General features: G+C 42.6%; 1 protein-coding gene across 14 annotated transcripts in view; it reads right to left on the reverse strand.

Moving 5' to 3' along the window:
* The window catches only part of LOC143996687 (poly(rC)-binding protein 3-like), a 1,318,080-nt gene that overhangs the window by 1,090,010 nt on the left and 214,578 nt on the right, over positions 1-13,492 (reverse strand). The window lies entirely within an intron of this gene.

A 13,492-nucleotide genomic window follows, 5' to 3' on the forward strand; every position in this document is an offset into this window, starting at 1 on the left:
TGCTATTCTGCACTGATGGGCACTGACAGGCAGCACTAATGGCCACCAAAAGGAGGCACTGATGGGCAATGATAGGTGGCACTGATTGGCACTGATAGACGGCACTCATTAGCACTGACAGGTCAAGGTGATGGACATTAATAGATGGCACTGATGGGCAGCACTGATGATGAGGTACTGACATGTATTACTGATGGACACTGATTGGCACCGTGATTGGCACTGAATGGCATGGTGGCGGGTACTGATTGGGGATAATGCCTAGCGATAATGATGGGCACTGACTGGCAGCTGATCTGCACCTCTAATGGGAGCTGTGCTGATAATCAATGTGCTGATTATCAGCATACACCCCCAATGACAGGGATTGCCACTCTCCCTGTCAGCGCGCACCGAGGAAAGCCATTTTCCGGCATTTCCTGGTTCACACTGTGATCATCTGTGATTCGTCACAGCTGATCACGTGGTAAGGAGCCTCCATCAGAGGCTCCTTAATATGATTGGAGATTCACTGTGTCAGACAGACACACAGCACCAATGATCACTGTGCTGCATGTCCCCATGGGCGTGCACCGGCATGTTATCCTGCTGGACGTCATATGATGCCCAGTCAGGATAACTGAACCACTGCCCAACCGTCATTCTGCTATAGGCCAGGCAGGAAGTGGTTAAAGGTAATTTATTTAAAAATAACTATTTGAGTCTGGGCAATTTAAAATATTTAAATAGGCTGCTTAACACCTTGGCACTGGCCGTGTACATATATGTGGCCTCTCGGCAGGTGGGCCTTGACACCAAGGGGCTGCATATATGCGACCTTGTGTTTACAACTTATCATACTGGAAGTGCACTCCCTGTGCACTCCGATCATGGTAGATGCCGGGGATAGGTAAGCTCCCAATGCATACTTGTGAGCAGGACCTTTCCAATCATGTGACCACTGTGACAGCCAATTACAGCGGTCACGTGACCTGAATGGCCACCTTGGCCTCACAGATTTTAGAACTTTTAAACAGCTGGGAGGCAGTCAGCGAAAAGGGGTTAAATAACAGAAACAAGTATAAACATATTGTTTGTTGCTGTATTTTTCGCAGCAACTTGTCATTATTCACCTCCTCCTGAAAAATGCTAGCAGCCTGATTCAATGTGCAAACCTGGTGACCTTTCTGTATGAAACACCCAAAGACATCTAGTCACTAGAAAAGGCTTTTAATCAATCCTGGAGAAATCATATGAAATCCAATGTTGTATCAGATTTTTTCCTGTCAATTATCATAGGCTGCAAAACCTGCAAAATGTACAAACAAGTTTTCTTTTTCTATGATTTGATTTTTTTTAACACTGTAATTGTATCCATCAATTACAGTGTTAAACAGATGAACACTGTCTCCTTCAGCCTGCAATGGCACTTACAATTGCAACTGCAGATTGAATGAAGATATGTAGATAGAGCACTGGATCAGGATTTTGGTAGGTATTTAGATCTGTTGATATTTCAGTATAAGATCTGATGGATTCGAAGAAGAGTTCCCCTGATTGTCAGTAGTAAGTTTGGTAGAAAAAACAGAGCAACAGATGTTTATTTGAGAGTCCAGTTAAACTTTTATTCACCCATAGAGTAAATAACATAGCCAATGCAATGTAGATGCTTAACCAATCATTAAGAGTTCACTAGCAAGTACATTTGATTTGACCTGGAGCTGGCATCCTTCTCACCTGAATTTAACCACATTCTAAGCCGCATTATTCTGATTCTCCTTTTACCATTCCCTTGACTTGTTTTGGAAGACAAGTAGTTATGTTGGAAACAAAATCCTGTTGGCACTGGTCCTTACAGTGGAAACTTACTTGACAGAAAATAGCAAAGAGATGACCTTATCAATGTGTTGTAGTGCTCCTACAAATCATCAGGCTGGAGGCTGGGGAATGAATAAGCTCTATTTTTATTCTGTTGAAAAATATAACCTGTCTATGTTGGAGTTGGAGTTGTGGGTGATGTTTATGTGTCTTCTGGAATTCTCATTCACACATGGTGAGGTAATCCCGAGTTCATGTCCAATTCGGAGAGAAAAAATTGTTTTTTTTTCAGAATCTTAATAAGTGCTCTTAAGGGTTCTGGAGCCTTGAAGTTTTGTAAAGCTTTGGGTGGGAACAAATCTCTATTCCTAGGTCCACAGCTCTTAAGGGTTCTGGAGCCTTAAAGTTTTGTAAAGCTTTGGGTGGGAACAAATCTCTATTCCTAGGTCCACATCTTGTCAGACAGGCAGACCTTGTTTTTAGGCTCAGCCATGCACAGGTTTTTATATGTTGTCTGACTGATGTTCTGGACTATTTCTTGTTCTGTCTGGTGTAGAAGCCTCCTGCTGGGTGAAAAGGCTGAGCGCTGACACTACACTCAGAAGGTACTTGTGCTACCCATTTGTTATGGTGAACCCATAAGGGGGGGGGGGCCCTGTTAGTCAGGAATTGGGATGAATTTAGTTAGTGGTTCAGAGGAGCAAACATTTTGTTTATGCTATGGGCTTTATGCAGAAAGCCTTCCTGCCTTGATGAGGTCTTACTAATAATTTGTGCAGGGACAAAACAATGTCTCTCTCTCTGGAATATATAACTCTCTTAATACACGACAGGATTTTGCTCACTGTGGAAACCACTTATTGGCATTGCATGCTGTTATTAAGCTCAAGATCTACCAGAACAGACCTACCAGATCCTTCTCCACCTTTAATTCCCCCAGTTGCACTCCCCTAGTATGTATTATACATGCATATTTTTAGCCACCAAGGCTTTTATCATTTATCAACATTTATCAACATTAAGCCTCATTTGCAACATAGTTGCCCAATTAAAAAGTGCATTTTGCATTAACCACTACTCTTTGAATTCTATCTTTTAGCCAATTTTCTTCCCATTTGCAAACTGATTTTTTCAAGCCTGTAGACTTTACTTTATACATCAGCTGTGTGTGGCGAACTGTATCAAACGCTTTTGCCACATCCAAGTGTACCACATCCACAGCCACCAATCCAAGGTTTTGCTCACCTCCTCATGAAAAAAATCAGATTTACCATCAAATATTTGCCATCTCTTTGTCCTCAGTCACCCACTCTAGATTATTTTGTAAAGGGCCTACATGCTCAGACTTGACCTTTCTGCTATTAATATATTGAAGCATTTCTTTGGGTTTGTCTTACTTTCTTTTGCAATCTGACTTTTGTTTTAAATTTTTGCAGCTTTGATTTCCTTTTTACATATTCTGTTATATTCCTGGTAATATTTAAATGATGATAGCGTTCCTTAATTTTTATATTTTTTAAAAGCTCTTTTCTTATCATTCATAGATTTTTTTTACTTTGGCCTTGAGCCACATAGGTTTTCATTTTATCCTTTTAAAACTTGTTGCCCATGGAAACATACTTTGCAGTGTGCTCACATACAGTAATTTTAATTGAATTCCCATTTCTGTTCTGTGTTATTTGATGCCAATATTCCATCCCAGTCTAAGTCTTGGAGAGACTTCCTCATCCTTGTAAAATATGCTCTCTTAAAGTTAAGTGTTTTTATCTTTCCAGTATCTTTCCAGTATGAGCTTGTTGTTTAAAGCTAACATTAAATGAAATCCTGTTATGGTCACTGCTACCCAGATGTTCTTTTATATGAAAATGAGTAATAAGCTCTGCATGGTTTGAGATGTTCTTTTATATGAACATTAATAATAAGCTCTGCATGCTTTGAGATTGCATTACTTCTAGATGGGGCCTCTATAAACTGTACCATAAAATTGTCTTGTAATAGATTTATACATTTTTGCCCTTTAACTTTTCCAGCTACTCCAGTCAATCTCCTGGGTAGTTAACCCCCCCCCCCCCCCCCCCATTACTATCACTGTCCCAGCCCTTGCAGCCTTTTCTAACTTTGCAAGGAGACCAGTCTCCACCTCTTCATTAACACTAAGTGGCCTATAACAAACTCAAATTAATAACTTTGTTGTACGCATACCCATATGCAATTCCACCCATAATGCTTCAGCCTCACCACACTCTTCATCAAATAGGTCCTCTTTCACACTCTTTTTGAGATCACTTCTCACAGAGAGACAGACACCACCACCTTTCTCTTTTACCCTGTATTTCCAAAAGAGAGCAATACCAATTAAATCACAGTTCTCTTCATGCACCAAAGCTTCCATCTCAGCTATTTTGCTTGACAGATTTCCGGCATTGGTGAACAAACAATTTATTATGTTGTCACATTTTGCACACATATTTTGCATATTTTTTTATTTTAGTACAAAGGTTATTTGTAACATGGGAACGTTCTTCTCCTTGCCATAGCCCTCCCCCTCTTTCCCCATTCCACCCACTGATAGGGACTGACCCCTGTTTGACCTGTCTGTCACATTATAATCATATTAACCCTCCCCCTCAATCCTAGTTTAAAACCTTCTCTAGCTTTCCCATAAACCTCTTCTCCAGCACAGCAGACACCCTTCCATTTAGGTGCAGACAATTATTATAGGTTTTACCCCAATGAAAAGTCAACCCAGTGCTCTAGAAACCCAATACTTCCCTCTTACTCCCTCTTACAGCAGGTCTTTAACCATGCATTCAATTCTCTAATCTCCCCCTGTCTTTCCTGTGTTGCACATGGCACAGGCAATATTTCAGAGAATATGATCTTGGAGCTTATTTCTTTTAACTTGCAGCCTAGTTCTTTAAATTGATTCATAAGAAGTCTCCACCTTCCAACATGGACCAAGACAGCTGGGTCATGCCCAGCCCCTCCTAGTAATTTATCAACCCAGTTCATCACATGCTGAGCCCTGGCACCAGGGAGACAGAAAACCATTAAATTGAGGCGATCCTGGTGATAAATTATGTTATCAGTCCTTCTCTTATTACCACCAACTCTCTAGGCCTTCCTGCACTACCCTTACCACCCCTACTAGATGGGCTGCTCTACTAGCTGATAGGGGTAAAACTCTTGTCGTGCCAGGTAAGAGATCAATGGAAAAGCTGTAACTGCAAAAGGGTGTTAAAGTGTCAAACTACCCTGTAGAAAATAGGGAATCTAGGGAGTACTTATAATAAGGAGAAATGTGTTCCATTTTGAAGGCAACAATCTGGAAAAAATGCAGAATGCAGGTTTGTACACATTGATTAGCCCAAGCTGATTTCCTGAGCTCTGGTCAATCACTGAATTCTGACCCTGAAGCCAGTGAAGGCCTAAGGTGTGGATCAAAGGTATGGGTGGGGAATCAATGACAAAGCCAGAAATATTCTCCCAGTGCGAAGCTCCCACTGGCCTGCAGCACTTCGTTTTGTGAGAAAGGCTGATTATCCACAGAAAGCATGGGTTTCAAAGACAAGCATATGACCAGAGCTTTATATTTAAAATGTCCGGCAGCTCCAGAATCTACAAGGTCAGTAGCTCATAAGACTCAATCCCTTAGAAGACAACTGCAAGGATCATTACATTATTGTCCTTTATTCAGGAGTTGAAAGTAAACCTAGAATGGTCCTTTTTATAACCACCTAGTGTCCAGGAATTTGTCAGACATGTGGGACAAGTTTGATGCATATGACCTTTGAGGCCACAATATAACAGTCCCATGTTACATGTGTGTTCCTGAGAAGATAATGTGCATAGGTTCGTCTTCCAACAGGGCATTGGAGTTGGAGGAATTTGGTGTCAGGGAAGGCACAGATTTCTCCTCAGCTGTGCCAAGTTTCTCTCTCCTATCCCACTGTCAGCTGTCAATTCTGATGTCCTATTTCATGGCCTCCTGTAGTAAAGTCTGGTAGGGTTAGTTGACCATAGCTTCTTTAACCAGTTAAGGACCAACTACCACAGTTATACTGCGATAGGTTGGCTCCCCTGTGTGAATTGCCGTAGCTGTAGGTCGGATGCTTTAAGAGCTCTAGGGGTCTTTTTTTGTTTATAGCGCAAAAAATACAAACTGCAGAGGTGATCAATTACACCAAAAGAAAGCTCTATTTGTGGAAAAAAGGATATAAATGTTGTTTGGGTACAGCATCGCACGACCATGCAATTGTCAGTTAAAGCAACACAGTGCAGCATCACAAAAAAATGCCCTGGTCATTAAGGGGACAAATCCTTTTGGTCCTTAAGTGGTTAATGGCCTCGGATTGGACAATTCATAGTTGGCTTCTGAGTGTTACGTTATTTCATCCAGATTCCAGGGCCCAACTGTGAAACAGTATATTTCAGCAGAACTGGCCCTTTACTGTAAGCTACACAGCAGCAGCAACAACATCTGGCAAGTACAGAGCTTCAAAAAGGCATCTACTGTTATCAGGGCCTGTTGGTTTGTTTCCAAGCTAAAGGCCCAGGCCTGGGGGTCTCCGTGCAATAACAAAATGATGATTTGCACTTTCTGTGTTTAGGCACACTACTTTTGCTCACACATGTAGTTTGCCAGATAGTAAATGTTCTAGTTAATTGTTAGAAGATCCACTGATCCCTCTCTAATTCTGGAGTTGCTGCACCTTTTCTCTTCTGTCACTGGGTGGCACTGATTCTGGTGACATTAGATCGACAAGGGCATAGCAAGGTCAGATTATGAATGGCTACAGTGCCTCAGCCAATTGTCAGGGGTTTCTTTAACTCCATTGGCCTGCTGGGAGAGCCTATTTATTTGGGTGGAGTCAGGTAAATGAGGTTCTGTGCCAGGGGTGGATGTGTGTTATATCATCCCGGGTTGCTAGGCCAGAAGTTTGTAGCCTATCCCGAGGGACACCTGGCAGCTAGGCTGCCTAAGGCTTATCCAGGAACCGACGAAGCAGAGTAGGGTTGGGACTGCAGGATTGTAGTTCAACCGAGTTAGAGCGGTTCAGCCGGATGGGGAACCAGTCATGTTTGGAGGTAAAGGGGAAGCAGTCGCCACTAAAGGACCATCCACCTTATTACCAGAGACTACTGTGAGTAAGCCTGAGGAAGTACCAGAGCAGCCTTCTCATCAGTCGGAGACGGTGAAGAAGTGGGAAAGCTTCAGCAAGTGCCAAGCCAGGGACCCAGCGGATTAGCAGGGGTGATGCTTGGGAAGTGTATAGTGGGTTAGCTGTGGAAGATCTTAGGGGATACAGCGGGTGGCTGGGATTTGGAAGTCTAGTGAGAGACTGGGAGCTCAGGGTGTGAAGACCTACAGTGGGAAACTGAGATAAGAGAAGAATCATACTGTGTTGCCAAGTGCTATGTGTGAAAATCTTTGGAAACTGGTAAAAGCTTAGTTGCCATAAGAGACAGGGGTCCTGCCAATACAGACAGTGCAACCCATGCCGCCAATGCAGTAATGTGCTGCAGACAGTGACACCCATCCTGCTAATGCCAAAATGCATGTGCTGCCTGCAGAAACAGTGCCACCCATGCTGCCAATGACAATATGCCATTGGTGGCATGGGTGATATTGTCTGCGGCACAATATGGCATTGGCAGCATGGCTGGCACTGTCAGCAGGTAGCAAATGCGTTATGGCATTAGTGGCATGGGTGGCACTGTCTCTGCAGCACATTATGGCATTGGCAGTATGGGTGGCACAGTCTGCAGCACTTTGCGGCATGGATGAAAAAAAGAAGTATCACTTGTAGACAAACCTGCACTTCGTTGCCCATAACCTGCCCACTTATGGCCCATAACGCATGTGTTACCTGCAGACAGTGCCACCCATGCTGCCAATGCCACAATGCATAGATGCTGGCTGCTGCAGTAGTAGTACATCTTGAATCCCCCCCCATACAAGCACACAAAACACACCTATGTTAGCCGGCCAAGCCCCAGGAGTCACTTCCTCTCCGATCCTGCTGCTGCCTGGACTGGAGTGTCCGCACAAACTATTCCAGTCAGATGCCAGCTGCATCTTCTTCTGCCGCTGACGCTTGCCTCACTGCTTCTATCACGTGGAGGAGAGGAATCACTCCACTGCACCAGGGATGGCAATATAGAGGATGCGTTGGCTGGGACTTGAGCCAGCATGAGGAGCAGGCGCAGGAGGAGCTTTCTTCCGCACCCGAAATAGAAGAAATAGTCCCCCCCTGCCGCCACCTAAAAGCACATTGAAGTTACAGTGCTATCACAAAAAAGAAATGTGGGGGTGGGGGGAGGTAAGTGTCGGACAGACGATGGCTGGAGGATTTTTTTTTTTCATTAATTAGCTATCTGTTCAGTTTGCCTGGGCCCCCCTGCTGGAAACAACATCAGTGGCCCTATTTGTAACAGAGACTAAAAAAAAACAATTATCAAAATGTTTTTTTTTCATTTGTTTAGCAAAAAATAAAAACCTCAGTGGTTATTAAATACCACCAAAAGAAAGCTCTATCTATCTTAAAAAATATTTAAAAAATGTGTTTGAGTACAGTACAGCATTGCATGACTGTGCAATTGTCATTCAAAGTGGGACAGCTCTGAAAGCTAGCCTGGGCAAGGAGGGGGTAAAAGTGCCCAGTATTGAAGGGGTTAATAGAAAGGTTGGGTAACACCAGGCACATTACCACCTGATATTTTATGGTCATGGCAGATTACTTTAACATACAGAGAAAGGGAAAAGACAGGATTTGTGACATCAGCTGGACTGTACCAGTATGTGGTCCTCCTTTTCGATTTGCATTGAGACCCAGCCTCATCAAAAATATTGTAAAAAAAATAGGGCGCACCAACCTTGCACATTACCCAAGTGGTGTTTATTGAAATTTAAAAAAAGGAAATATACTCACAAATAAGCAGATCATAAACACATTTCAAAGTCCACAATGGACACAGAGTGACCAGGTCTCCGGGACCATGCCCAGCATGTTGGAGAACCTCCCAGGGGCTCTGAGGAAGCGGGGATCTCCCCTCAAAACGCTCCCCTCAGGGGCTCTGGGGAAGAGTGGATCTCCACTCAAAAAATTCCTCTCAGGGGCTCTGAGGAAGAGGGGATCCCCCCCTCGAAATGCTCCCTTCAGGGTCTCAGAGGGAGAGGGGATCTCCCTTCAAAACGTGTTAGACATCTGGAATGTTCTCCAGCATGCTGCACACGGTCCCGGTGACCTGATCGCTTTGTGTCCATTGTGGCCTTTGAAATATTTTTATAATCTACTTGTTTGTGAGTATATTTCCTTCTTATTTATTTCAATAAACACCCCTTGGGTAATGCGCAAGGTTGGTGTGTCTTCTTTTGTTTTATTATAGTATTTGCATTGGATGTACCCTGACCCTTGGAGGGCAGCAAGGCCTGAGCCATAGACATTCTACCCGATTTCCACTGATGTAACATTACTTTTGAGCACAGGAGATTTTGTTTGTAAGTCATCCAAAACAATGAAGGACCATAACTAGATGATGTTGTCATTTTTAGTCTTGATTTGGATTCACATCTAGATTCAATTTGGAAGGCCAGGCTCACAGCCAATTTGCTCTGGTCAATGCCCAGAAAACAGGGCAGATCCTTTCTAGGCTTTATAAGATACTATCAGGGTTTGTGCTTAACTTTTCTACCATATAATTTCTTTATAACTAGTGTAATGAATGTGACATGCATTTCTCACTAGCATGTCAAATCCATCAGTTACCTTTGACTTTATTAGACCAGAATAAAACCATATTTTACCTGTGTGCATTATTTTACATACTGCACCTCACATACCACCATTTGCAATTTGATGCCTATCTATTTAATATTACATCTATCTTTAATATGTGTATCAGTGTACATAATTATGTACATCCTTGGGCTAGCTTTACAAAAAATGGCCATTACCACCATGATTTTTACACTGTCTGTTCTATCCCCCCCCCCCCCATGTTAATGATTAAGAAGTACAAAGAACTCTTTGTTACTCATTCACAATTGACAAAGTAAATAAATACAAAGAAACTGTAGAGAAAGTACTTTATTTAAAAAAACTAAAAAGTGCCACAGTGATATTTAAAAGCCCGCCATGTCATCCAGCAAGGTAAATCTATTGCTACTTATGATGAGCGACACAACAATAACCAGCAGACGCAAGCGCAACAACCCACTCCACAATGACCCATGCCACAATGTTCCTGTCCCATTGCAAATGGCTGCTCCCCATTAGGCTGCTGAATATAAAAAAAACATGGATCCTGGGTGCTGTCATGGACCAAATCTAGTCAGGACTATAAAGTATTTCGTTAATGATGTCACCTGGGATGATACAAGCTATTGGGTGGCCAGACCTAAACAGCAGGAGGTTGAGGCAGGCACACTTGGGAACAGCTTGAGTTTGGGTTAAACTCATAGTCATGAATTTTAAGCTTTTGTCTATTAATAAGTTCTTCTCTGGGTCCATGGTGTGGAGGCTTTTTAGAGATTTTGGTAGGGTAAAACCCTCATTCCTAGGTCCGTATTTTATCCAGTAGACAGGCCACACTATTAGTTTCAGCTGCCCACCAGGTTTTATATTTGTAAACTGACTGATGCTAAGGGCCTTTTGGAAGGCAGCATGTTTTATTTCATAAATACAAGCTGATTGATGAATGTTGTGCTACAGAAGATCAAAAAGGCCTCCTGTTAGCTTGAAAATTGGAGACAGGGTTATGGTGAAGAACTTAATTTCCAAGTCTTCATGGGATGCAAACTGGACCGGACCTTTCACAGTCACCATGACCCTTGGTGATCAGGTGGTCAAAGTGAAACAGCTCATTAACAACAAGGTGCAAAAGAATCCCTCCAGTCGCTTGTGGATGCAACTATATATATATATGAATGAAATGGGTTATTGGTTAGGGAAAAATTCCAATCTATCCAAACCTTGGAAAGCAAGGGACATAGGATATGGGGTTTTTAATAAGGAATTAAAAGACAGGAAATATGTTTTTCTGTGTCCCATATATTAGCATAACCAAATTGATATGATGCAGATTCCCAGGAGGCTGACACTTATAGTAAGATGTCTGTTGGCCAAACTAGGGAGCTCCAGATGACACATCAACGGGTGAAAATTTCCTTGTGGGGGCGGTATCTCAGTCTTATCAATCCTATAGAGAGCCTCTCAGTTACTGGACAAGTGGGATACCAGAACTGGACATGGGGGAGATATGCTTGGTTGATGTCTTACCTGAGAGGTTGAAACCCTGAACAGGTGATGCCAGTGACTACACACACGGGCATGCTCTATTAGAGACAGGGGAACCACTACAAATAGATCTAAGCTCTTCCAAAACGCTGACTACCAGGATACAGTATGCCTTTACCACATGGTACTTCAAAGTCTTGCAGTGGTTGATCAAATCCTATTACCCTGTATGTGCTGAATATACACTGAATCATGTGCGGTCGTAATATCAGTGGCTTACTCCCAGAGATATGCGGACACAGAATGAGGTTCATGTAGGACGCTTATTTCTGAGAAGTAACCGAAAGAGGAGGGATGTATTTAGCACTATATTGGGAGGAATAGGAGCTGGGATGGGTGTTGTTAATGGAGTGGACATCGGTCTTCTGAGGAACAAACTCTTAGCCATAACTCCATACAGTAAACGTGGCTTTGTTACTTAGAGAGAGATTAATGACATTCTTGATAACATTCAACAAAGTCACATAAATACCCAGGTTAAAGTGGCTCAATATTTTATTCACCATTTGAGGAGGTTGGTGGTGATACAGGGCAAAAATAAGTCATGGCCCTGGCATGCAAGCAGGGGCAGGTGGAACTATCAACCAATATCAAACTGATTATACAGTCTCTGTATGAGGGGCAGTGGCCTTATGAGTTAGCATTAGAGCTCAGTAAGAATTTGCCAAAACACATCTCTTACACTAATCCAAGGTGGTGGTCGAATGCCTGGATTGGCTGTGCTAGTTTGGATTATGAGAGATGTTATGCTTCCTCATTGATCTCATATACAGAAGTGCAGACTCAATCTGTGTATTCGGTGGTATCAATGGGCTTGCTGACTGGGGATTCTACCTTATTGTATCTGAGGCTAAATTACCCACATGTGATCAGAGAGGATGGAAGCTGGATGCAGGTTGATATTTTCTTTTTTTTTCTAAAGCATGACCATGACGTCCTTTGTATGCCCGGTTAATACACAGTGGTGAATGAGAAATGTTGGGAAGATGCCCCACTCTGTGTTCTGGATGGGGAGAACATTGCCGGGAAGGGAACGCAGGTGTATTATGGGACAAAGGACAGTTTGTTTCCTTGTCCTAAAGGATACCAATGTAATGTTAGTCATGGAACTAGGATGTTCTATGAATCTAACAGTAGCTAGAGGAGCATGGTGTACCCTTGGCGGTGTCTCTGGAATCCAGACACAGGAGTGAAATTATGTGGTACAGCATATTGCCAATCTGTCTGTGGATGCCAATTATAACTGTCCTGTTAGTCTGAGAGCCCTGAACCTTGGTATGGGAAGGAAGATGCAGGAATGGTTAACAGATTGGGATAGAGAGAGCTAATGCTACTATAGCCATCTACCATGACCAGAATAAAATAAAGGGAATCGCGGCGCATCAGCGTAGAACACGCACCCGCGATTTTCCCCTGATTTTAAGGGGAAAAAAGTGCATGTTATACGCTGATAAATACGGTAATATTCAGACATTCCAGTAAGGCCAACAGTATTTTGAATTATTATTGAATTATTTGATACATCCCGTTGTATTATTACTCATCATTGCTGCAGGTTCGTCATTGGTTGAAGTTGTTATGTGTTAGTGGACTTGACATTTATATAGGAAGGTCTCGCATTTATCTATGCAAGTTGAGGGATGAATTGATGGTAAGGTCTCTTCCTACAAGTTAGAGGCTTTTCTGCCAATTCAGAGCCCTGAAATACCACTGATGTGCCAAAATTGCAGTAGGAAAGGCTATTGTGAGCAAGCCTACCTAATCCCAACCCCGTATTTACATTAAAGGGTTATAGGAGGTTGGGAGCGGGATGCGTAATTTGATGGGTCACATATGTATGCATATATTATGGTAATGCATTGATTTATGTTGTGGTATAGTGTGTATTGTAGGTTAGTGATATGGGTGAGTAAGACTCTCCTTGAGACTCTGTATCTGAAAGTTGATTAATTCATTGCTCTGAGTGTGTGCTGGTGAATGGTGAGTGAATGGACACCCTTTGCCTGTAGTGCACCCCGTTGTGAAGATACTGGAAAGGAGAAGACACAGAATTATGACATGGAAGCTGTCACTGAAGAATGATTGTGGTGTGTCACTCAGTGGCAATGTGGCATATGTTGGGAAGCACAACACGTTAAGACCGTTATGGACTGTTCCATAGGAGCTATTTCTGAAGTACATGTTGGGAAACACAACACGTTAAGACAGTTATGTACTGTTCCATAAGAACTGGTTCTGAAACACATGTTGGGAAGTGCAACACGTTAAGGCAGGTATGGACTGTTCCATAGGAGCCATGTCTGAAGAAGGGTGATATGCGCCCTGTAGGTGCAAAGCACCATTGATGAAAAGCAACATGTTTTATGCATAAATACACAAGGTGTTTGAAATATGAA

The sequence above is a fragment of the Lithobates pipiens genome, unplaced genomic scaffold, assembly GCF_037356315.1.
Source record: "Lithobates pipiens isolate NorthernLeopardFrog02 unplaced genomic scaffold, aLitPip1_a1.2 Scaffold_19, whole genome shotgun sequence".
Lineage (NCBI taxonomy): Eukaryota > Metazoa > Chordata > Amphibia > Anura > Ranidae > Lithobates > Lithobates pipiens.